Raw genomic sequence first — 26,078 nt, 5'->3', positions numbered from 1 at the left:
AGTTCTCCAGGGGTATTTGCAGAGCTGCCACGCAGCATATCTGATGCCGCCCAATTCTACCGAGCCAAAGAAAGGAACACTGCGGATAAGCTCTTCTGGATGTAGTATCTGGCTCCAAATTATCCGGTGCCTTTTGCCGATCAGCTGAAGCAGCTGATCGAACTGCATAGGTGACCGAGCTAGCCATGAAGGATTTAATTATCCGGCTATGGCCCGCCAAGCCGATTCCAAGAAGTTACTTCGGGCTCGTGAAGCGGCTTGTGAGTGCCTGCCCTCGACTCGTAGTCATCAAGCGGTCGGTCTGTATGGAGGGTGCACGAATGGCCTTCGCCCGTGCAAAGGTGCACTGGGGGAAGATGGATGCGGAAAAGCTGATGACCGAGGGACCGCCGGAGGGGAAGGAGCATCGCAAGACCGAATTATATTATGATAGTGTCTTGAAAGGAGCCCGCCTTGCGGCGGAGCAATGCACCAAGGACATTATCTTTCCATGAATACAGCCATGTTCTCCTTTGTAATGTTGAACAAAGTCATTTATTTATTGCTTTTTATTTGAAAGCTTTTCCTCCTGTGCGACCATTTTATATATTAATCCTGAGAGTTGGCCAGTCACCGGCTTCTGCCCCCATGTAGTAAGTACAGGGGTGTTCGGGATAAACCTGAGCACTCTTTACCCCAGTTTTGGGTCCTTGAAGGAGGTGTTTAGCACAACGAACCATGCAATCAGACTATAGGGCTTTATCACTCTCACTTAGCCATAGGAGTTTGACAAAAGGAAGGTAGGCGCAGCCCCTGGTGTTCAGATGACCGCACGAGAGGCTCTATAAGCACCTGATCGGAAGAAAAGCCGATCCATCGCACGCTGCATTGGTTATGGCATTATGCGGAAGAAATCCTTAAAGATTTTGCAACCTCTCGAACAGCTGATCAGCTCTCGCTGTATCATGACAGTCTGTTTTCGTCTTTCTCTACTGAGGTGCTCGTCCGGAAGAACCGGGACACAATTGCAGTAGTTCTCCCTGTGCTACATTAGCCGATATAGCGGAACATAAGGTACCAAAACATGGGAGCTGGGCAAACCCAACTATTGACCCAAGACATGATTCGGAGCTGATGCATATAATGCTATAAGTTCGGGGTGCCGAACTGCCGTGAAGGTGTTCGGACTTTTATTGCCATATTATGGGTATAATGAAGCCCCTGGCATATTAAGGCATATCGCGATGTGCATCTGCCTTTTGACAAAAGAGTTTCAATAAGAAATAATAGCAGATAAGCATCATATAAATCCACATGTTGTATTTGAATAATACGTCGATGCGTATGAGTACAGGTAATGTGATAAAAAGAAATATGACTGCGAAACCTACTGAGACCAGGCGGGAGGAAGTTGTATGCGGATCCGGAGTTTAGTCGGATGGTCATCGAGGGGAATATCTATAGATTCCCTTATGCATTCGAACTGTTTCCACGCCATCAGTCCTGGCCTACACAAGGGTGTACCTGCAAAGAAAATACAAAAAATGTTTGTGTGCCATAGAGCGGTTGAGCCGCAGTATGTGGCCTGTCTTAACTTTTGCCGGAGTGTTTAATTGAGCTCCGGAAAAGCAGGGCTATCCTGCCGCGCAGTAGTTTGAACTCCTTTGGCGGTGTCCGAGAGCTTGGCCGTCGACTCGAGGTTTGATTGAAAGGTGCCACTTGTTGCTTCTGCTGTTAAAGTGGCGGTAGACTCATCGGTAGTGATGGGGAGTTCGGCCCTGCCATTGACCGGGATGACGCAGCGCGGACCGGGCATCCTGAGTTTATGGTAGGCATAATGTGGAACCGCATTGAATCGAGCGAACGCGGTTCGTCCGAGCAGTGCCTGATAGTCACTGCGAAAAGGGATGATGTCGAAGACTAACTCTTTGATACGGTAATTGTTTGGTGATCCGAAGACTACCTCCAGAGTGATGGAGCCTGTGCAACTGGCCTCCACACCTGGCATAACACCTTTAAAGGTGGTTTTAGCGGGCTTGATCATTGAATGATCGATACCCATCTTGAGCACTATGTCCCGATACAGTAGGTTTATACTGCTGCCTCTATCCATAAGGACTCGTGTGAGGTGGAATCCATCAATTATTGGGTCAAGGACGAGTGCGGCTGGATTACTCTGATTGGTATTGGCCGGACGATCCGTACGATCGAAGGTGATCGGCCATAGGTTATATTGTGGCGCGACTGGCTCCGTTAAGTTGACATCCCTAACAGTGCACGTCCGTTCCAGCTCGGGAATGTGGGTGGCATTTATCATGTTCACTGTTTTGATTTGCGGGGGAAATTTCTTTGCCCTCCTGTGTTCGGTGATCGGGGCTCCTCATCATCATCGTCGCTTTGAGACCCCTTCCCCTTGTTTTCGGCACCTGACCTGCCGGCTTGTTTGAAGACCCAACATTCTCTGTTGGTATGATTGGCTGGTGTTCCTGGGGTGCCATGAATTTGGCATGGACGGTCGAGTATGCGGTCCAAACTGGACGGGCCCGAATTGTTATTTTTGAATGGCTTTTTCCGCTGACCGGACTTGGAGCCACTAAATCTGGCATTGATTTCCATGTCTTCGGCACTATCACCATTTTTGCGACGCTTGTGTTTGTTGCGTTGTTGTTTGTCGTTGCTATCTCTGGCTTTTGATGTGCCAGGATTGCTTGCTGTGTTGTTGCTACCAGCCAACCAGCTATCCTCGCCCACACAAAAGCGGGTCATGAGTGTTGTGAGGGCTGCCATGGACTTTGGCTTTTCTTGGCCGAGATGTCGGGCAAGCCACTCGTCATGGATGTTATGCTTAAAGGCCGCTAGGGCTTCGACATCCGGACAGTCGACAATTTGGTTCTTTTTAGTTAGGAACCGAGTCCAAAATTTCCTGGCTGACTCTCCAGGCTGTTGGGTTATGTGACTTAGATCATCAGCATCTGGTGGTCGCACATAAGTGCCCTGGAAGTTGTCCAGGAATGCGTCTGCCAGGTTCTCCCAACTCTTGATGGAGTTTGCCGGCAAGCTATTTAGCCAATGCCGAGCCGGTCCCTTGAGTTTTAGTGGGAGGTACTTGATGGCATGTAGATCATCTCCGCGGGCCATTTGAATGTGGAGGAAGAAATCTTCTATCCATACCGCGGGGTCTGTAGTACCATCATATGATTCAATGTTTACGGGTTTAAACCCTTCTGGGAATTCATGATCCATTACTTCATCAGTGAAGCATTGGGGGTGTGCGGCGCCTCTGTGCCGGGCTACATTGTATTCGGGCCGGCCAGATTTGTTGGTATATCCGGCGTGACGGTCATCGTCACGTGTTGGGGCGCGCCCCCGTGATCCGTAGATAGATCTTGACTATCCTACTTTGCTTTTCAATTTGTCTTGCAGGTCATGCGTGGAGCCCCGGGCCTTAGTGTTTTTGCTTGTTTGGCGTCGGGGTGCGGGCTGGACTTCGGGCTGAAACACCGCTTTGTCTCGGCCACGAGGTGTCCGGTCAGCCACATCATGCGCTAGTAGTGTAGGCTTTGATGCCTCCTCCTCTAGTTGAGATAGCAACCTGCGCTTTGGGTAACTTTTGGTAGGGCGCTCGAGTCCGTATTCCTCGGCTGCCAGGACCTCAGTCCATCTATCAGTTAGCAGACCTTGATCAGCTTGAAGCTGCTGCGGCTTTTTCTTCAGGCTTTCTGCAGTGGCTATAAGCCGACGCTTGAAGCGCTCCTGTTCGACGGGATCCTCAGGCACGATGAATTCTTCGTCGCCAAGGCTTGCTTCATATTCGAAGAGGGGCATGTAATTATCATCCTCTGATTCTCCATCTATTGCCTGTTCCTTAGGGCTAGCTTTCCCATCCTCCCGCTCGGCTTGCTCGAAGCCTGGTTGGGCGGGGTTGTTTTCGTATTTGGCACCATCCGAATTGTTACCATCTCTTGTGCCGGTATTACTATTTTTACTATGGAGGGGCTTAGAGCGGCGCCTATGATGCCGGTGCTTAGATTGCTTCTCAAGGGGATTATCCTCCATTGCCTCATCGCCATTGCTTTCTTTGGGGGTATCCACCATGTATATATCATATGATGAGGTGGCTGTCCAGCGCCCTGAGGGCGGTGGTTCTTGTTCTTCTCCTGCATCATCGTCCATACCGTCGATGTCTTCGGAGTTGAAGTCAAGCACGTCGGTTAAGTCATCGACAGTGGCTATTAAGTGGGTGGTGGGTGGGGAACGAATTTTTTGGTTGTCCGCTTCCCACTCCAACCGGACATAGTTCGGACAAGAGTCTCCCGACAAGGAGAGAGACCTCAATGAATTTAGCACGTCGCCCAAGGGCGAGTGCTGAAAGATATCCGCGGAGGTAAACTCCATGATCGGTGCCCAATCAGATTTGATAGGCACGGACGTGCGCGGTTTGGAGCCTATGGCCGGAGATGAGTCCGAGGGTCCGATGACACAGATTTCTTTGGAGGTGAAGTCTGTGTTCGGCTCAAGCGCCAATGAGTGTGCGGCCTCCGTGACGGGGTCCATCCACCCATCCTCGGATGGCACGATCTGCTCCGGATTGATGGCCGGGGCAGTCGCAGGTGTGATCTCCCGGACACTGTTCGATGGCAGATCTAAGTCATGATCGTCGTGACTGTTCGGTGCACCTGACATGGGCTCGAATCCTTTGAATATCAAGTCTCTGCAGATGTCGGCGGTGTAGTTCAAAATTCCAAACCAGACCTGATGGCCAAGGGCATAGCTATTGATCTGCTCCAGAAGGCAAAGCGAGTTGGCCCGCAGTACGAAGCCGCCGAATATGAAAATCTATCCGGGAAGGAAAACCTCACCCTGGACCGCATCGTTGAAGATGATTGAAGGAGCCATCAAGCCTTATCGTGACGACATAGTGGAACTCTCAATGAAAGCACCAATGTTGGTGTCAAAACCAGCGGATCTTGGGTAGGGGGTCCCGAACTGTGCGTCTAAGGCTAATGGTAACAGGAGGCAGGGGACACGATGTTTACCCAGGTTCGGGCCATCTCGATGGAGGTAATACCCTACTTCCTGCTTGATTGATCTTGATGATAGGAGTATTACAAGAGTTGATCTACCACGAGATCGTAGAGGCTAAACCCTAGAAGCTACCCTATGATTATGATTGTTGTTATTCTACGGACTAAGCCCTCCGGTTTATATAGATACCGGAGGGGGCTAGGGTTAAACTGAGTCGGTTACAGAGAAGGAGATCTACATATTCAAATTGCCAAGCTTGCCTTCCACGCAAAGGAGAGTCCCACCCGGACACGGGACGAAGTCTTCAATCTTGTATCTTCATAGCCTAACAGTCCAGACAAAGCATATAGTCCGGCTGTTCGAGGACCCCTTAATCCAGGACTCCCTCACCCACCGTATGCTATTTTTCTTGAGAGAAGCCACTAGTGAAATCTATGGCCCCCGAGTCTATTCTTTATCATATTTGCCTTGAAGATCTATTTTTATTTGCTTATATTTTCAGATCTATTATTCCAAAAACCCCAAAATACATTGCTGCACTTTTTCTTTCTTTATTTTATTTTGTTTTATTGTGAGATCTATTTATCCAAAATCCTACAAACCAATCTATCTTTTTACCCGGGAGGGATTGACAACCCCTGTTACGCGTCGGGTTGCAAGTATTTGTTCTTTCTGTGCAGGTATCGTTTAAACAATGTTGCTTGGTTCTCCTACTAGTTTGATAACCTTGGTTTCATCACTGAGGGAAATACCTACCGTAGCTATGCTGCATCATCCCTTCCTCTTTGGGGAAATACCAATGTAGTTCAAGCGACATCAGCCACCATCATCTGACGACTCAAGTGGAACTCAGATGCCTACCTTCATTTTTGCCCATGGGTAAGTACTTTCATTTGTTGATAAAGGATTTGTGGTGATATACTCATAAGCTTTGCTATTTTTTCATAGGGCCAAGGCCAAGACTGGTAAGAAGCAGAAGGTGGGCGATTCTTCCAAAGCCCCGAAGTTTCTGAGCCGGAGAGGAAAGCAACGGAAATCTCTGGGGCCCCCATCCAAGACCCCGAAGAGCCTGTCAATGATCTGCCGCCGCAAAATGACATTGTAGTCTTGGAGCCAATGGATACTGAGATTAACTTGGCTGTCAGTCATGACCCGCCAAGTCCTAAGCCACCCAGTCCTGCCATGTCCACTGACAAGAGCCCTGCTGCTACTGATGTTGACGGCATCACTATTACCGGGTCAACCTTTAAGGAGCATGAGGTCTCCAGAGTGCTAACCAAGCACTTAACGAAGCAAGAAATACCCTCATTTGGAGAAGGGCAAGGCAAAATCGGACCTGGAGATTTACTCCTCTTTCAATGCAGGTGAAGTGTACGCGCGCTATTTAAGACGCCTTCACACAAGCCGGGACACGAAAGCTAGGTTAGTTCAGCCGATGAAACAAAAATATGAGGTATGAATACTTTAAACCCCTCTTTAGCCTTGCATACATATATATCCATAGTAGCCCCCAAGTCTTAAGTATAGGAATGATATTGAGTATGCTTGAGACTTGTGAAAAAAATTCCAAAATGTAACCCCCAAGGGTCAGCTTATCTTGATAAGATGAGCCGGGTCTTATAATCATGGCTAAGAACCAAACCTGTAGCCCCCAAGGGCCGGCTTATCTGAATAAGATTATCTGGGTCTTATAATCATTGCTTAGAACCAAATCTGTAGCCCCCAAGGACCAGCTTATTTGAATAAGATGAGCCGGGTCTTATAGATTGAAATGACCTATATTAGCCCCCAAGTGCCAAGTGTATTGCTTGCAATGTCCTTGGGACTTGAATACCATTATTGACTATGAACTTAACCATCTTATCATTGTATACCACCCTTTGTAGGAAGCGTTGAGTGTAGGTGAGTCAAACATCGCTGAATTGAAGAAAAGTCTGGGTACGCAACAAAGTGAGCATGCCAAGGCTGAATTAAGCCTGAAGTCATCATTAGACAATATTGAGAAGATAAAGGCCAAATCTAATGAAGAAAGAGCCACCTTGGAAACTGAGAAGGCTAATCTTCTGAAGAGGGCAGAAGATGCTGAGGCCCAGCGTAAGCCGGTGACTAAAGAGTTATCTGGCTTAAAGCAACATATCTCTCACATGACAACTGCCATCTTTGGTAAGTGTAATATGCAACTCATCATCTGTTGTCAAATTTTGTAACTCGCCTGTTGACTCATAATATATATAATCCCTAACCCGCCTGATGACTCTTGTGCAAAAAACATAACATGCCCCAAAAGCGCCAGTCTTGGTTAAAATATGCTGTTAAAGTTGAAGGCAACTTATTCATTGACTGAACAACTACATGCTAGAACTCTACGCAGCCTTGTGGCCTTATCAGGTGGCAAAAAACCTACAACCCTCATCAAGACTATGCTGGATCATCTTCCAATGGTGTCGGCTCAAGTTGAAGAAGTTAAATTATCAGCCGCCCACACAGGAGCCATTGTTGCTCTAAGCTGGGCCAAAGCTTGGCAATCAAAGCTAGACCCGGAAGAAATGGCTACTGGGTGTCCAGAGTTCAAATATGATGGGTCGATCTTTGAAGAGGAAGACTTCAACAGATGTGCCAGAGAGATGCGGCCCTTGGCGTGTAAGCTTACAAAAGAGATGGATCTGAACAAGTACCTGCCGGCTTACGATAACAACAATGCTAAGATTAAGCCGCCATCACATGATGTCATAGACCTTATTCCGCCAAGGTGTAAGCATACCTTCGCCCCTGATCTTGATCCTTCTGTTATGCTTAACGATGAAGCCACATTTGAAGCTTTAACCGGCATCAACTGGACCTCGGCCAATCTCCAGATGGCCATCGACGAAGAGTTGACACAGGATGATCTGGGGACTTCTATGATGACAATAACCCGCCAGGCCAGAACCCGGACGACACTGACATCGGCTCAACGGAGTGATGTAACTCCAGAAATGCTTGATCAAAAAAATTGGGCTCAGCTATAGCCTTGTAATAGGTAGCTCATAAACAATTATCTCCTCTGTCATGCCTTCGTGCATGTTCTTATCAACTTATGGTCCCACAACTTAAACTTCTATGATCTTATCATACACAGCTATTCTTGCAATAATTGCCAAAAAACTTTGGTGGCTTATACAATCCGTCCAAGAGCCATTAATCCTTAGACTGGCAACTTAGAATCGTAATCCAGGGCGAGTTAGATAACTCAACAACTAGGGCAACTTACAGTCACATCCAGCCTTTAAAGAGATCACTTTGGTGGCTTATAGCCTCAATAATCCCAATGTAGAGGAATTTTAGTCCGGACCAGTATGGCCTGAAAACTTCTCACCTGTAAAAGGTTTCTGCAAAACAAAAATATAGAGTATGCATAACTCAAGTATTTATTAAGCAGGCTTGCAAGGCCCGACCAAAATAGATTGGTTTTTGAAAAAACTCAATTTTTTTACTTCAAAGAAGCTTGTCATGAAAAGCCTTTTATCTCGTAAGCCGGCTCTCACGTGACATAAATCCGTCGTTTAACCTTAACTAGTTCAGGGTCTTATCGAAAATATTAACTTTTAAGAGTACGAATGGGCCACACAGCGGAGAGACTACAACAGACAGGTAAGTTTCCTAGCTCACTCTAAGACGGCCCTCACGTGACATAAGCCGCCATTTTAACCTTGACTAGTTCAGGGTCTTATTTTAAAAGATTGACCGTTCAGAGTTCGGCGGGTCACCTAGTGGAGTAGAAAGTTGCAAACAGGCAGTTTTAACTCAGTCATGGCATGAAAGTCGGTCAAAGTGGGTTATGAAGCTATACTCATAGAGTAGGAAGCCCCAAAGTGACCTATAGCATGGCATAAAAGCCGATCAAGAGGGTTATGTAGCTATGCTCATAGAGCAGGAAGCCCCGAAATGACCTATAACATGACATAAAAGTTGATCAAGAGGGTTATGCACATAGAGCAGGAAGCCCCCAAATGACCTAGTATGGCATAAAGGACGATCAAGAGGGTTATGTAGCTATGGTCATAGAGTAGGAAGCCCCAAATGACCTAATATGGCATAAAAGTCAATCAAGAGAGTTATGAAGCTATGCTCATGGAGTAGGAATCCCTCAAATGATCTTATGACGAATCAACAAAGCCTCTAGCTTAGAAAATTTGAGATGAAATGACAAAGGCCCCGGAATTTGGGGATTCTGGCTTTATTATATTGATCATAAAAAGGTATGTACATCAATGAAGGTATATTCAATGATGGGAGCCAATAACTCAAGTGTAGTAAGGCCAAAGATGAGCAATGTTCCATGGCCTGTTGGTCTCTTGCTCAGAAGTATGCGATTTCTTGTGATCACGCATATCAATAAGATAATACGAGCCATTTTTGAGATTCTTACTGACCACAAAAGGTCCTTCCCAAGGTGGGGACAACTTATGCATATCTGTTTGATCTTGAACCAGTCGGAGCGCTAGGTCGCCCTCTTGAAATGCCCGAGTCTTGACTCTGCGGCTATGATAGCAACGCAAGTCTTGTTGACAAATCGCCGATCGGGCTGGTGCAAGATCACGTTCCTCATCCAAATCATCAAGTGCATTCTGACGCGCCATCTCATTATCAGCTTCAACATAAGCTGCCACCCTGGGCGAGTCATGACGGATATCGCTGGGGAGAACCGCCTCTATGCCATAAACCATGAAGAAAGGCGTATAGCCTGTTGACCTGTTGGGGGTGGTTCTGATACTCCAAAGGACAGAAGGAAGCTCTTCCACTCAACAACCCGGTGTTTGCTCCAAAGGAACCATAAGCCAGGGCTTAATGCATCTCAAAATTTCTTGGTTAGCCCGTTCTGCTTGACCATTAGATTGTGGATGAGCCACGGAGGAAACATCAAGACGGATATGCTCTCTTTGACAGAAATCCTTCATAGCACCCTTGGACAGATTAGTGCCATTATTAGTGATAATACTATGAGGATAACCAAAGCGGAAGACCAACTTTTTAACAAACTGAACTGCACTTGCCACATCACACTTGCTAACTGGCTCTGCCTCAACCCACTTGGTAAACTTGTCAACCATATCCTTAAACCTCTTGAACGGTCCAACCATATCAAGCCCCCAGATTGCAAAGGGCCAGGTTATTGGAATCATCCGCTATTCCTGAGCCGGCACATGAGCATGTCTGGAGAACTTCTGACATCCATCACACTTGCCAACAATGTCCTCTGCATCAGCATGAACCATTAACCAGTAAAACCCATGATGAAAAGCTTTAACCACCAAAAATTTTGAGCCGACATGATGACCACAATCACCTTCATGAATCTCTCGTAAAATTTCACGGCCCTCCTCAGGAGAAACACAGCGTTGGAACATGCTCGTCACACTGCATCGGTGTAACTCGCCGTTGATAATGGTCATAGACTTAGACCTCCTGATGATCTGTCTTGCAAAAGTTTCATCCTCAGATAACTCGCCCCGGGTCATATAAGCTAGATAAGGCAACATCTAGTCAGGAATAGCATGAAGAGACGCCAACAACTGTGCCTCCGGGTCAGGGACAACAAGATCTTCCTCAGACGGTAAGTTGACTGAAGGATTATGTAACACATCAAGGAAGACATTAGGAGGCACCGTCTTACGTTGAGACCCAAGCCAGGACAATGCATCAGCCGCCTCGTTCTTCTATCAATCAAGGTGATCCACCTGATAACCCTTAAAGTGACCATCAATATTATCAACCGCCGGGAGATAAGCCGCCATAAGTGGGTCTTTAGAGTCCCATTTGCCTGAGACTTGCTAAGCCACAAGGTCTGAGTTTCCTAGGCACCTGAACCGGTTTAAACTCATCTCTTTAGCCAAATGAAGGCCATGGAGTAAACCTTCATACTCAGCTACATTGTTAGTACAAGGGGACACTAGCCTTAAAACATAACAAAATTTGTCACCTCGTGGGGAAGTCAAAATAACTCCAGCCCCCGAGCCCTCCAACTGCCTCGACCCATCAAAGTGGATTGTCCAATATGTGTTGTCAGGCTTCACCTCGGGTATCTGCAGCTCTGTCCAGTCATTTATGAAATCCACCAAGGCTTGAGATTCGATGACTGTTCTTGGTACATCTTTCAAATTATGAGGTCCAAGTTCAATTGCCCACTTAGCAACCCGCCTGTTGATGCTTGCTTGAACTACGTCAGTATTTCCCCAAAGAGGAAGGGATGATGCAGCACATCAACGGTAGGTATTTCCCTCAGTGATGAGATAAAGGTTATCGAACCAGTAGGAGAACCACGCAACACTATGTGAACGGAACATGCACACAAATAACAAATACTCGCAACCCGACATATTAAATGGGCTGTCAATCCCTATCGGGTAAAGGCGCCAGAGATTGGCTAGTAGAAGGGATAAAGATTGTAGTAGATTGATAGATGCAAATAAAAGCAAATAAAATTCAGGGTGGTATTTTTGTATTTTTGGATTAATAGATCTGAAAATAAAAGCAAATAAAAATAGATCGCAAAGGCAAATATAATAAAGAAGAGACCTGGGGGCCGTAGGTTTCACTAGTGGCTTCTATCGGGAAATATAGCAAACAATGGGTGAAAAAATTACTGTTGGGAAATTGATAGAACTTCAAATAATCATGATGATATCCAGGCAATGATCATTATATAGGCATCATGTCCAAGATTAGTAGACCGACTCCTGCCTGCATCTACCACTATTACTCCACACATCAACCGCTATCTAGCATGTATCTAGTGCATTATGTTCATGGAGAAACAGAGTAATGCAATAAGAACGATGACATGATGTAGACAAGATCTATTTATGTAGAAATAGACCCCATCTTGTTATCCTTAATGGCAATGATACATATGTGTCGGTTCCCCTTCTGCCACTGGGATCAAGCACCGTAAGATCGAACCCATCACAAAGCACCTCTTCCCATTGCAAAATAAATAGATCAAGTTGGCCAAACAAAACCCAAATATCAGAGAAGAAATACAAGTCTATAAGCAATCAGGCATATAAGAGATCAAAGAAGACTCAAATAACTTTCATGGATAAAAAGATAGATCTGATCATAAACTCAAAGTTCATCGGATCCCAACAAACACACCACAAAAAGAGTTACATGATATGGATCTGCAAGAGACCATTGTATTGAGAATCAAAAGAGAGAGAGAAAGACATCTAGCTACTAACTACGGACCCGTAGGTTTACAAAGGGCTACTCACGCATCATAGGAGAGGCACCAATGGGCATGATGAACCCCTCCGTGATGGTGTCTAGATTGGATCTGGTGGTTATGGAACTTGCGGCGGCTAGAATTGATTTTTCTCGAGTCCCCTAGGGTTTTTGGAATATTGTGGTATTTATTGAGCAAAAAGGCGGTTCGGGAGGCCACCGAGGTGGACACTACCCACCAGGGCGCGCCTGGGCCTCTAGGTGCGCCTTGGTGTCTTGTGCTCACCTCGGGCTCCCTCTTTGATACTTCTTTGGACTCCGTTTGGTATTGATTTCCTGCGATGTAAAAAACATGCAGAAAACAGCAACTGGCACTTGGCACTATGTCAATAGGCTAGTACCAAAAAATGATATAAAAGGACTATAAAATGATTGTAAAACATCCAAGAATGATAATATAACAACATGGAACAACCAAAAATTATAGATACGTTGGAGACGTATCAACATCCCCAAGCTTAATTCCTGCTCGTCCTCGAGTAGGTAAATTATAAAAACATAATTTTTGATGTGGAATGCTGCCTAACATGTTCATCTCATATTCTTTTCTTTGTAGCACACATTTGGACTTTTATATGGTTCAAAGCAATAGTCTAGTTTTGACATGAGGCTTAAATACTCAAGCATATCAACAACCAACCATGTCTTTCAAAATATCAACGCTAAAATAAGTTATCCCTAGCCAATTATGCTCAATCATTGATCCATTCATGAAACACACTTGCATATTAGCTACACCCAATGCTCAAGTACAATCATAGTGCCCCTTAGTTGGTGCTTTATAAGAGAAGATGGAGACTCAAATAAAAATAAAAATTGCATAAAGTAGAAGAAGGGCCCTTCCGCAGAGGGAAGTAGGGATTTGTAGAGGTGCCAGAGCTCAAAGCGAAAAAGATAGAGATAAAAACATTTTGGGAGGCATGCCTTTCCTGTCAACAAGAACGATCGAGTAGTTCCCAATACTTTCCATGCTAGATATATCATAGGCGGTTCCCAAACAGAAATTAAAGTTTATTCCTTTTTCAACCATACTTTCACTTTCCATGGCTAACCGTATCCATGGGTGCCCTCCATACCAACACTTCCCAAGGAAATAATTATTTGACAACATAAAGTAAATTCATTTTACATTTTGGGACTGGGCATCCCTAATACCTTTGCCTTACTCTCGTGCAATGACAAGTGAATAAACACTCATCGTGTGAAAACATACTAGCATGGAAACATATTAGCCACCCCTACCATTTCATGAGCGGTACGATTGCACAAATGAGAAATTTATTTTGAAAGTTAGAAATGGCACATACAAATTTGCTTAGAACGGCACAGAAACACTGCATATAGGTAGGTATGGTGGACACATATGGAAAAACTGGTTTAAAGGGTTTTGGATGCACAAGTAGTGATCATACTTAGTGAGAAATGAAGGCTAGCAAAAGATTGAGAGGCGACCAACCAGGAAACGAAAAATCTCATAAGTGAGCATTAAGCATAATTAACACGAAATAATGCACCAGAAGTAGGATGTAATTTCATTGCATAACTATTGACTTTTGTGCTTGCATAGGGAATCACAAATCTTAACATCAATATTCTTACTAAAACATAATTACTCATCAACATGACTCACATCATCATATCTCAAAACTATTACAAGGAGTCAAGCTTATTTTGTCCAATGATCATCATGAAAGTTTTTATTGTATCCTCCTCGGATATCTATCACTTTGGAACTAATTTTCATGTGTTGCTTTTGATAAGCTCAAACAAATATAAGTGGAGATCATGAGCATAATATTTCTTTCTCTCAATATAATTTAAGTGGAGCAAGAGAGAATTTCTAAAGAAATTACTAACTCTCAAATAAATCTAAGTGAAGCACGAGAGCATTTCCTCGAAAATAATAAAGCACACCGTGCTCAAAAAGATATAAGTGAACCACTAGAGCTATTCTATAGCTCATAAAGATTTAAGTGAAGCATAGAGAGCAATTCTAATAAGTCATGGCATAATTTTGGCTCTCTCAAATAGGTGTGTCCAACAATGATTCAAGACTTAAAACAAAAAGCAAAACAAGCAAAGACTCATATCATACAAGACGCTGCAAGCAAAACTCATAGTATGTGACGAATAAAAATATAGTTCCAAGTAAAATACCGATGGTCGTTAGAAGAAAGAGGGGATGCCACTCGGGCATCCCCAAGCTTAGTTGCTTGCTTATCTTTCGATAATAGCTTGTTATGCCATGGGCAGCCCCAAGCTTAGGCTCTTCTTACTCCTTATTCCTTCATCCATCGTAACATCACACAAAACTTGAAAATTTCAATCACACAAGACTAAACAAAACCTTCGTGAGACCCGTTAGTATAAGAAAACAAATCACTACTATAAGTACAGTTACAAACCCATTCATATTTTATTCTTGCATTATATATAATGTATTCCAACTTTTCTATGGTAAAAACTCTTCAAAGAAGACCATAGAATCATCGAAACAAGCACACAACACAAAGAAAACAGAATTTATCAAAAACAGAACATTCTGTAGCAATCTGGATATTTTGAATACTTCTGAAACTCCAAAAATTCTAAAACATTAGGACCACATGAGAAATTTGTATATTAATCTTTTGCAAAAAGAATTGGTACTTTATCACGCTTCTGTTAAAAACAAAAAAAAATTTGTGAGCGCAAATGTTTCTGCTTTTCAGCAAGATCAAATCAACTATCACCCAACATAATCCTAAAGGCTTTACTTGGCACAAACACTAATTAAAACACAAAAAAACACCATCATAACTGTAGCATAATTGTGCAAACACTCAAGAACAGAAAGCAAAAAAATAAAATAAATCTTATTCATTGGGTTGCACCCCAACAAGCGCTATCGTTTTACGCCCCTAGCTAGGCAAAAAGCAAGGATCTAAGTATTATCATCTTTGTTTCCCAACTCTTCAATCAAACACTTGGAGTTCTTTAAGGATTTCACATACAAATTTGCAATGACAATACTCCTAGGAACGAGGCTGGAAAATTCATTCTTGCAAGTGGTTTCTCTTATCACTTTAATAAAATTGGGATGGATACTAATCATCTTAAGATCTTCTTTATTATTACTAGAAGTTGCACCCTTGTTATTAGTAACTTGAGTAATCTTGCTAATTTTCATGGGAGTTTTTTCAATGGTTTTAGCGGAAGCAAAAGCCGTACTTAGATTACTAAAGATTCTTCCAGTTTATCAATCAGAGACGGGCTTTCTTCGATTCTTTCATGAATTGCAGCCCCCTTTTCTTTTAACAACTAGAAACTTCTCCCGCTTTTGACCCAATTTTGGTAGCAGAATTATGCATGTTTTTATCCAAGTTTTCAATATGTTCTCCGGTAAGAATTTTCTTTTCAATAGCATCTAGTCTTTCCATAATGTGCTCGAGAGTCAAGGTTGTTTCATTAATCATAAGCGATGGTGAACCCACTAAATTTCCCATAGCATTAAAAGCATCAAGAGAGGGACACATCAAGAAATTTCCACCAGTAATCGTATCAAGGACGAATCTATACCAAGTGATGATGCCCAAATAAAAACAGCGAAGAAGAACAATGGTAGATTGCTTGCGGATAGATCTATTATGAGCATTGCAAATCCTATACCAAGCATCTTTTAAATTCTACCCTCCCCTTTGTTTAAAGTTAAGAACCTCATTCTCGGGAGTGCATGCAATAGCGGAAGAACTTTCCATAACGACAAAAGTGGCATACAAGATTGCACTCAAAAACTGATTTGGCGAGAAAACGACGAACAAAATGGAGGGCGAATAAAAACAACAAATGTTTGTGAAGTGGGGGAGAGGAAAATGAGAGGCAAATAGCAAATAATGTAAATTGCAAGGAGACGAGATTTGTAATTAGGAACCTGGTAGATGTTGATGATGTCTCCCCAGCAATAGTGCCAGAAATTGGCGAGTTGACGGGAGATTATCTTGACGTGATCCTCCCCGGCAACGGTGCCAGAAATTCCTTTTGATGATTGCTTGAACTACGTCGGTATTTCCCCAAACAGGAAGGGATGATGCAGCACAACAACGGTAGGTATTTCCCTCGGTGATGAGACCAAGGTTATCGAACCAGTAGGAGAACCACGCAACACTACATGAATGACACATGCACACAAATAACAAATACTCGTAACCAAACGTATTAAAGGGGTTGTCAATCCCTTTCGGGTAATGGCGCTAGAGATTGTCTAGTAGGCGGGATAAAAATTGTAGTAGATTGATAGATGCAAATAAAAGAAAATAAAATTCAATGAGGTATTTTTGTATTTTTGGTTTAAAAGATCTGAAAATAAAATAAAATAAAAATAGATCAGAAAGGCAAATATAATAAAGAAGAGACCCGGGGGCCGTAGGTTTCACTAGTGGCTTCTCTTGAGAAAAATAGCAAATGGTGGGTGAACAAATTACTGTTGGGCAATTGATAGAAATTCAAATAATCATGATGATATCCAAGAAATGATCATTATATAGGCATCACGCCCAAGATTAGTAGACCAACTCCTGCCTACATCTACTACTATTACTCCACACATCGACCGCTATCCAGCATGCATCTAGTGTATTAAGTTCATGGAGAAATGGAGTAGTGCAATAAGAATGATGACATGATGTAGATAAGATCTATTTATGTAGAAATAGACTCCATCTTGTTATCCTTAATGGCAACGATACATACGTGTCAGTTCCCCTTCTATCACTGGGATCAAACATCGTAAGATCGAACCCATCACAAAGCACCTCTTCCCATTGCAAGATAAATAGATCAAGTTGGCCAAACAAAACCCAAATATCGGAGAAGAAATACGAGGCTATAAGCAATCATGCATATAACAGATCAAAGAAGACTCAAATAACTTTCATGGATAAAAAGATAGATCTGATCATAAACTCAAAGTTCATTCGATCCCAACAAACACACCACAAAAAGAGTTACATCATATGGATATCCAAGAGACCATTGTATTGAGAATCAAAAGAGAGAGAGGAAGCCATCTAGCTTCTAACTACGGACCCGTAGGTCTACAAAGAGCTACTCACGCATCATCGGAGAGGCACCAATGGACATGATGAACCCCTCCGTGATGGTGTCTAGATTGGATCTGGTGGTTCTGGAACTTGCGGCGGTTGGAATTGGTTTTCGTTGACTCCCCTAGGGTTTCTGGAATATTGGGGTATTTATAGAGCAAAGAGGCGGTTCGGGATGCCACCGAGGTGGGCACAAGCCACCAAGGCGCGCCCTGGTATCTTGTGCTCACCTTGGGCTCCCTCTTCGGTACTTTTTTGGCCCACTGGATGTCTTCTGGTCCAAGAAAATCCACAAATAGTTTAGCTGCATTTGGACTCCGCTTGGTATTGATTTACTGTGATGTAAAAAACATGCAGAAAACAGCAGCTAACACTTGGCACTATGCCAATAGGTTTGTACCAAAAATGATATAAAATGACTATAAAATTATTGTAAAACATTCAAGAATGATAATATAACAACATGGAACAATAAAAAATTATAAATACTTTGGAGACGTATCACCCGTGGCTTCTCTGTTTTGAATAATATCTCCTAAAGGAGCAGAGCTGACTACAATAATAGGATCGCCCAGAAAATAATGCTTCAGCTTGCGAGTTGCCATGAACACCCCAAACACCAGTTTCTGCCACCCACCTCCTCGCATTCCATGACAACTGCTACGTTAACTACTTCATTATTAGCCGCCACATATAGGAGCAAAGGCTCTTTGTCGATAGGAGCAGCTAAAGCAGGCGGCTCAGCTAACTGTTTCTTGAGGTCCTCAAATGCTTGATCAGCAGCATCGCTCCAGACAAAGTGGTATGTCTTCTTCATCATCTGATATAGAGGAATTGCCTTCTCCCCCGGGCAACTTATAAACCGGCTCAACGCTACAATACGACCCGCGAGGCGCTGAACGTCATTTACACACGCCGGCTTAGAAAGCGAAGTTATATCCTTTATCTTCTCAGGGTTAGCTTAGATGCCCCATTCTGAGACCAGAAATACCAACAGTTTACCTGCAGGCACACTGTCGGGGATATACCCTGCGGTATGACCCGGCCGGAAGTATGACCCGGCCGGACTTGGTGACTCACTAGTGACCCGCACTGACTAGCGACTCACTAAGTGACCCGCCTGGATCTCTCCACTCACTGATGACCCGGTCAGGCCTGGTGACTCATTGGCGACCCAGGCAGGCGGGTCAGTGGAGCGACAAGACCTAGTGGCCTAGAAGGCGGTTCGTGGAAGGCCGACTCATGTTTTGTTAGGCTGACATAAGAGGAAAGACAAAATGAACAATTCATTAACAAGGGAAGCAAGAGTAGGATTCCACTTGTAATAGAATAGTCCTAATCCTACTAGGACTCCACATGTAACCCGCCCCTTCAACTTATATAAGGAGGGGCAGGGCACCCCAAGAGGGACAAGTTTGACAAGTTGAGAGAGACAAGTCAATTCTCTCGAGGGAGAGGTAGCAAAAGAGCACCCTTGTAATCGTGAACATCACCATGATAAATATCAATGAAGCAGGATGTAGGCTTTTACCTCCACCGAGAGGGGCTGAACCTGGGTAAAAAATCTCACGTCTCTCGTCCCACTCAAGCCTTCTTAAGCTACTACATAGATGCGTTGGCATCACGACTAAGTTCTCACACTAGGACATCTGCCGTGACAAATCCACGACAATTAGCACCCATCATGAGGCCCGCGCACGGTGGTGTTGAGCTCTTGAAGGGATCTTTTTAGGGACCGAGAAGCCCACGACCCTCCGGATGAGCAATGGCCAGCGTGGAAGAATTTATATCATCAACGATCAGTTGGACCGACGAGGACAAAAATTAAGTTCAGAAAAAATTAGGGTTAAGGCTTGTGCGCCACCGCAGGTGTCTCTGACGATCTGTCAATCTGAGGACGCATCAAATTTTTCTGCTACAACGCCCGGCGCATTACATCGAGATGGGCATGAGTTCGTCCGTATGTGCGTGGATCACCCAAAAACTATCGCCATGTTTTTTCCAAACCAAAATGGCTGCGCTACTCCCGGTTTCAAGTTTCATGGAGGGATTGACGGGCTAGATGGTTGTTTGCATCAAACCTCAAAACTAGTACTCCCTCCGTCTAGGTGAATAAGTCATCTTAGGTTGTGCATCGTGACCAAGGAGGAGGAGAAAACGAGAGAACTTAATGTTTATTTGCTAATTAATAGCATTGCATGCAATGAACTAACCACTGCATGTCGTGTTTGGTTGTCTCAAGTCATTAAAATCATGCACACCCCACATCTCTTATTGGTTGATATGTCAAGAAACAAGAAATGAGGTAGAAGTTAATGCACCGTGCCTAAGTGTTTTGGGATTATTTGGTTTTTGTAAGATGACTTACACACCTAGATCGAGAGAGTACTAGTTCCCATACAAAGCCTCAGGGTTTGTTCAAGCGAAAGATGCTAGTTTTGGCACGGTTCCCTATGGGTGATGTATTAAGGAAAACTCTTTGCGTAAACCGATTGATTTCTCACTGTTTTAAGCCGCGTCGCCTTGTTTGATGCGTGTCCCATATGGACCCACGAATGCTTATCCCCTCGTTCCCAACTGCCCAATGTTTATCCCCTCTTCCGCTTGTTCTTCCACCTCGTCTCTTCCTATCCTTAGTTCCTTACCCATCTTCTTCCCATACCAAGGCAGCAAGCTAGCCACAGCTGTGCATGGAGATGCCGGAAGCGATGCTACAGGAGGAGGCGCTGCTAGCTGCTCATCGTGCTCCTGCCAGCGTGATGCCGGATGCACACATCATGCTGCGAGCAGTGGGCGTCTTTGTCGGCGACTCGTGCTTCAAAGGAACATGGGGGAGGGAGGTACGTGCTTCAGGAAGGTGCAGTGCTGCAGGCTCCTGATGTACGACGGCGATGAGATCTTGGCGCGGACGTCACTGCTACATCCCCCCTTCAGCTCCATGCTGGTGTTGCAATGGAACTTCACCGAAGCTGTCGGTGCTGCATTGGAGCTCCGACGGGGCTGCAATGGAGCTTCGGGAAGTTGCAATGGAGCTTCACCAGAGCCGTCGGCGCTGCATTGGCGCTCTGCCGGAGTTGCAATGGAGCTTCGCCAGAGCCGTCGACGCTGTAGTGGAGCTCCACCGGAGTTGTAGTGGAGCTTCACCGGAGCCCGTTGGTGCTGCGTTTGAGCTCCGACGGGGCTGCAATGGAGTAGTAGGTAGACAAGTTGGGGATGCAAGTTGCGAGACTAAGTACTCTAGGGCCGCAGCCTTCCGTGTCCGAGCTGCCGTGGTCTCGTTGAACCACCTTGTCACCACAGTTCTTCCTGTCAGCCTGGCTCCGCTGCTCTAAAATTTGCCTCGGCCTGCAGCGTGTACCCAGTCAATACAGCGATACCATCTTTTAAAAATTCAACAGATTAACTGAACACTGCCCGATTGTAGAACAATAAAGGAAAAATCAGAAGGAAGAGCCGGAACGAAGTCTGAGCCAGCGGCAGTCTCTACGTAGATACCACATTGGCAGATCAAAAGTATTATAGAGTCTCCAAGTCAATTACGACTCGGAGATTTGGGTGCAGCCCTTGCTTCGCTCCGTTGTTCTCGCTAATCCGCCAGACTCTGTCGTGCCTCAGCCTTCGCCTTTACTCCACCATGAGTTGCCCCTGCTTTAGTCCACTTCAAGCCGGCCCGCGACCTCGCCGCATATTGAATCGCCCCGGACCCCTGGTCACTGAGTGGACAAAATTACTGTTCTGACCTTTTATGCTAACAAAATCGGAAGTTGACCTCGTTTAGAAAATATTTTTGTTTTTAACCTTTTTCGGTGATGCCAATTGGCGTCTGGGTTGCAAAGGAGACGCCAGGGACCCTGGCGTCTGGCCCCTGGCCCGCATGACCCACCAGCCCGTTGACCTGCTGACGTGGAAAAGGATCCAGACGCTAGGAACCCTGTCGTCTGGCCCTGGTAAGTGGATAACCCGAGAGAGTGTGTGGGACCCACCCCACACACTTTCTCCAATCCAGCCCGAGCATGAAGAACACCTGGTGCTCCCCTACTCTCTCCCACCCCTCAAGCTCCCGCTCAAATCCTCTCCAAAAGGTGCTTCCCTTAGGTGGATCTTTCCATCACTTTGTTGCTTGTGGTAATCTCCCCCAAATCACCCAATTTTTTGGTTAAATCTTGTTATTTTGGTTGCATTTTTTACATGTTGGTGGAAACCTAGTTCATGTTTTCTCCCTTGTTTTAGTGTGAATGTCTTGGTTAACTTTCGTAATATAGTGATATGCATGGTGTGTAGTAGGAATATTGGCTTGTTGAGTAGAAAGATTGAGGGTTAGGGTTAGTTAGTGTTTAGGGTAAACTTTGCTTACTCTGTGTTAATTAATAAAACCTTTGTGGACATCACCAATAATTTAGTGTTGATATGATTTGGATATAATGAGATGTTTTTGGATAAACACCAATTCTCATTGATGCCTAAATGCATTCATGTTGTTTTTAGATGGAGAGACTTGTTAATGTTCATTACATGTACAAGGAGGCATTCTTGAGTAACAATGCCGACACGGGTGAGGAACCATTGGTTTTTGATACAAGCCCTAGCTATGAGGATGTTGTTGCAAAAGTGAGACATGTCTTAAAGTGGATGGACAACAATGTTGATGTTAAGTTAATAGGAAGGTATGATGTTGGAATTGGAGCCAAATCTCGCTTGAAAAGTATGCCTATCACCTCGGATTTGCATTGGCATGTATACAAGGAAAAAGTTCCCAATCGGAAGACAACTCACTTGAATTGTTTGCTGCAAAGGTTGAATGTCCTTGGTTTATAATTGATTTGAACCGGCAAGTCTCTTCCCCAATGGATGACATGAGCAAGAGGACAATGGTGCCACTTCTTGAGCACAGGGTTGTGGTTGATGCTCCCAATGCTTATCGCCAACCACATCCCCGTCTACCATCTAGTGAAGCAAATGAGATTGAGCTGTATGCCCCCAATGCTTGTAGCCAACCACCAACTAGCCAAGCAAATGAAGTTGAGGTGATTGCTAGTGACGAAGTAATTCAAGAGGATGAAGATTCTCATGATGACGACGAAGAGCAAGAGGAAGGGTTTCATGGTAATGATGTTGGTGACTTGGATGCGTACATAGCGCAAAATGACATGGATCATGAGTTGCCTTTTAGGCGTCAATATGCCTATGACTTGGATGATGAGGGTCCGGGTGAAGAGTTGGACGAGGATGGATTCACAAAGGAGGAAAACCAAATCCACTTTGAGCTGACGGGCTTAGAAAAAAGAACTCACTTGTTTCAAGATCTCAGCCTTGCCCATAAAGTTGTTGTTGATGGTGGAATGAGAATGACGATGATTGAGCCAACACCATGCTCGGATCCAGGCGAACCAAGGGAGGAGAACAAGAACGAGAATGCTCATTTGAAGAAAGGAGTGAAGTTTCTGATCTTGCCTATGCTGAAGTTTTGGTTGCCTGACTATGCCATTCGGAACCATAGGCCCTTTTATGTTGAGCACTCGGACATGAAGTTGCGTTACACCGTGAAGTGTGAGCAAGAAGGATGCCCATGTAAGGTTTGTGTAAGAAAGCTTAAAGAAACTGAAGAATGGGTGTTAAAAAGTTGTGTTGCCACTCATAGGTGCAAACCACCATCGAAACGACTTTGAAAGACACATCGTCAACTCACATATGAGTATCTCGGATACAAACGAATGAAAGACATAGCCGTTGATCCAACTGTGATAGTGAGGTTTCTCATGCGGACGGTGAAAAAACAATTTGGTTATGAAGTCAAGTATGGGAAGGCATGGAAGGCAAAGGCAAATTCTATTAGGATGTTGTATGGTGGTTACGAAGAAGCATACAACCAGCTCCCGAGGTTGTTGGGCGCAATTGCACATAGGAACCCGGGCATGTTTCATGTGGTCGATGATCACGAGGGAGTGTTCCACCGTGCCTTTTGGAGTTATGGACAATGTGTGGAGGCGTTTGAGCATTGTCGTCCGGTCTTGTCTATAGATGGCACATTCTTGTCCGGTAGATACAAGGGCACACAAATGGTAGCAATGGCGCACTCATCAAACGACAATGTGTTGCCAGTGGCATTTGCTTTGGTTCCTTCCGAGCACCAAGACAACTGGGAGTGGTTCATGGGTCATGTTAGGCACAAGGTGATTGGGGCTAGGGAGGTATGCATCATATCAGACCGGCACCATGGCATACTCAAGGCAATGGACATTGTTATTCCAGGATTTCCCAAGCTTCACCACAGATGGTGCATGAGGCATTTCGTGGCCAACTTTTATCGGGCATGTAAGAGCAAGGAGCTCAGCAAAGACCTTACCCATGTATGTGTGGCCTTCACCACCGATGCTTTCGATGCTCGGTACAACAAACTCTTTGCAGCTATGAACAAAGGGGGAAAAGACTTCTTAACTAGGAATTTCAACGAGAAGCACAAGTGGGCACGCACTCATGATGATGGAGGTAGGCGATATGGCGACATGACGAGCAACCTGGTTGAGTGTTTCAACAATGCGCTCAAGGGTGCTCGTTCATTGCCGGGGACTTCAATAGTGGAGTATACCTTCTTCAAGCTTAATGAGTACTTTCAGAGGCATTCTGAAGAGACTGTAAAATGTATAGGTGAAAAAATGGATTATCCGGAAAAGATTGATGAATGGCTGCAGTTACAAGCAAGCAAGTCTTCATGGCAACAAGTTATCATATTCGACAATGATATAAATGATCTATCAAATTGATGAGCTAGGTGGCACAACATGAGACAATTTTCAATATGGTGGTGCTGCATTTGAGGTGCGTCTCGAGACTCGATGGTGCCAGTGCGAGAGACCTAATAAGTATCATTGGCGATGCTCACATTTGATAATGGCGGCGAAGGCGAGAAACATACATGTTTGTGATGGGAAAATCGTGCGGATGCAAGAGTTCCATGTGGAAGCTACTAGGTTGACATGGGCGCCTCGATTTCACCCTTTCTTGGACCAATCACAGTGGCCTGAGTATCATGGCCCTCGTATTAAGCTAGACCCTCTCCTGAAGGCGGAGACCAAGGGTAGAAGGAGAACTAAGAGGTTCCGGGGTGATATGGATGACCTGGCTGGATACACTGGCATGAAGCAATTTGGTAGCGGTCATTTCATGGAGGCTCCTGACACTATCAATTGTGGGGGGTGCAGTGAAGGGCGACACAATGCACGAACATGCAAGAAAAGGAAAGCATCAAAGGGGGGCATTCCTAGAACTAGCCGTAGAGGAAAGAGAAGTCGTGGAGGTGGCACCGATGGTGAACGAGGTGGAAGAGGTGATGGTGGTGGTGGTCGAGGAAGCATAAGTGACAGAGGTGGTGGTGGTGGTCGTAGAGGGAGCACAAGTGCTAGAGGTGCTAGTGGTCGTAGAGGGAGCACAAGTGCTACAGGTGGTGGTGGTGGTAGAGCAAGCACAAGTGCTAGAGGTGGTGGTGGTCGGAGAGGAAGCACAAGTGCTAGAGGGGGTGGTTGTCATAGAGGAAGCACAAGTGCTAGAGGTGGTGGGGGTCGTAGAGGAATGGTTGATAATGGATCGACCTTCAGTTATTTGCTTAATCCAGATGGTTGATCTGATAATAATGGTATATTATTTGTTCATACAATTCCTAGCATTTATTGATTTACTGTATTTACACATTTACTCTCTTTGTGTCCTGTGCTAACAATTGTTCTTTTTGTAGGCATGGCTTCACCCGGTTCCAGGACGAGGCCGTCGTGCGTGGACAAGAGGACATGCCGAAGACATGGATGGGGGCCAGGTTGGACAAGGAGAAGGATGTGCCCACACCACCATGTTGGTGTGGTGATGTTTGCAACGTGAAGGTGTCCACTGACCGCAAGAAGTAATGGATAGAAGGTAGAAGGTTTTTCGTGTGTCCCAACGATGCACATGATCGTGCTCGGCCAACTAACGCATATGACAGACCACCGGTATGTTAGACATACATACAAAAAATGTAAATATGTTTGAACTCATATTACTAACACAAACATGATTTTTATGTAGTCGCCTCCTCCACTTTGCAAGTACTTCACTTGGATGGATCAGAAGGTACCAAAACATGTCCAAGAGGACCAATGTCGAGATTGCTTACGGAGGCAGCGCCTGTTCGAGGAGTCCTTTGCATGGGGATTGGAGCGGGAGCGTCGTGAGAAGGAGAAGAACGAGCGCAAGAAGCGTGAGGAAGAGAGGGCACGGAAAGAGAAGGAGGCTCGTCAAGAAGAGAGGGCAAGAAAACTTGCAAGGGCTCGCGATGCACAAGAGGAGGACGAGGCATGTGACAAGGGAAAGTGGCCCCGTACTACTCAGTAGATAAAGGGAAAAGGCACCGACATAGATGATGGACTTTCATGTCATTCGAGACTCCTTGTTGTGATGAACTATTTATGTCTTTAGAAACCTTGTGTGTGATGAACTCTTTATGTCATTTGAAACCTTGTGTGTGGTGAACTTGTCATTCGAGATTATGTGAAAACTATGTATGTCATTTGAGACTAATCTACTATGTATCATGATATTTGTGTCATTTACAGTGTATAACAATGTGTGCAACTAGTTAGTTAGCCAGAATTGCAAGTGAAGAAAGAAGTGTGGTCTGCACTAGGGCCAAACACCAAGGACCCTAGCGTCTGGGTCCTGCCCAGTTTGAAAAATGCTTCTGTTGCCTCTGGTGCACCCCCAGAC

Source organism: Triticum dicoccoides, chromosome 7B (assembly GCF_002162155.2).
Source record: "Triticum dicoccoides isolate Atlit2015 ecotype Zavitan chromosome 7B, WEW_v2.0, whole genome shotgun sequence".
In the NCBI taxonomy this organism is placed as follows: domain Eukaryota; kingdom Viridiplantae; phylum Streptophyta; class Magnoliopsida; order Poales; family Poaceae; genus Triticum; species Triticum dicoccoides.
This window is presented reverse-complemented; position numbering follows the sequence as displayed.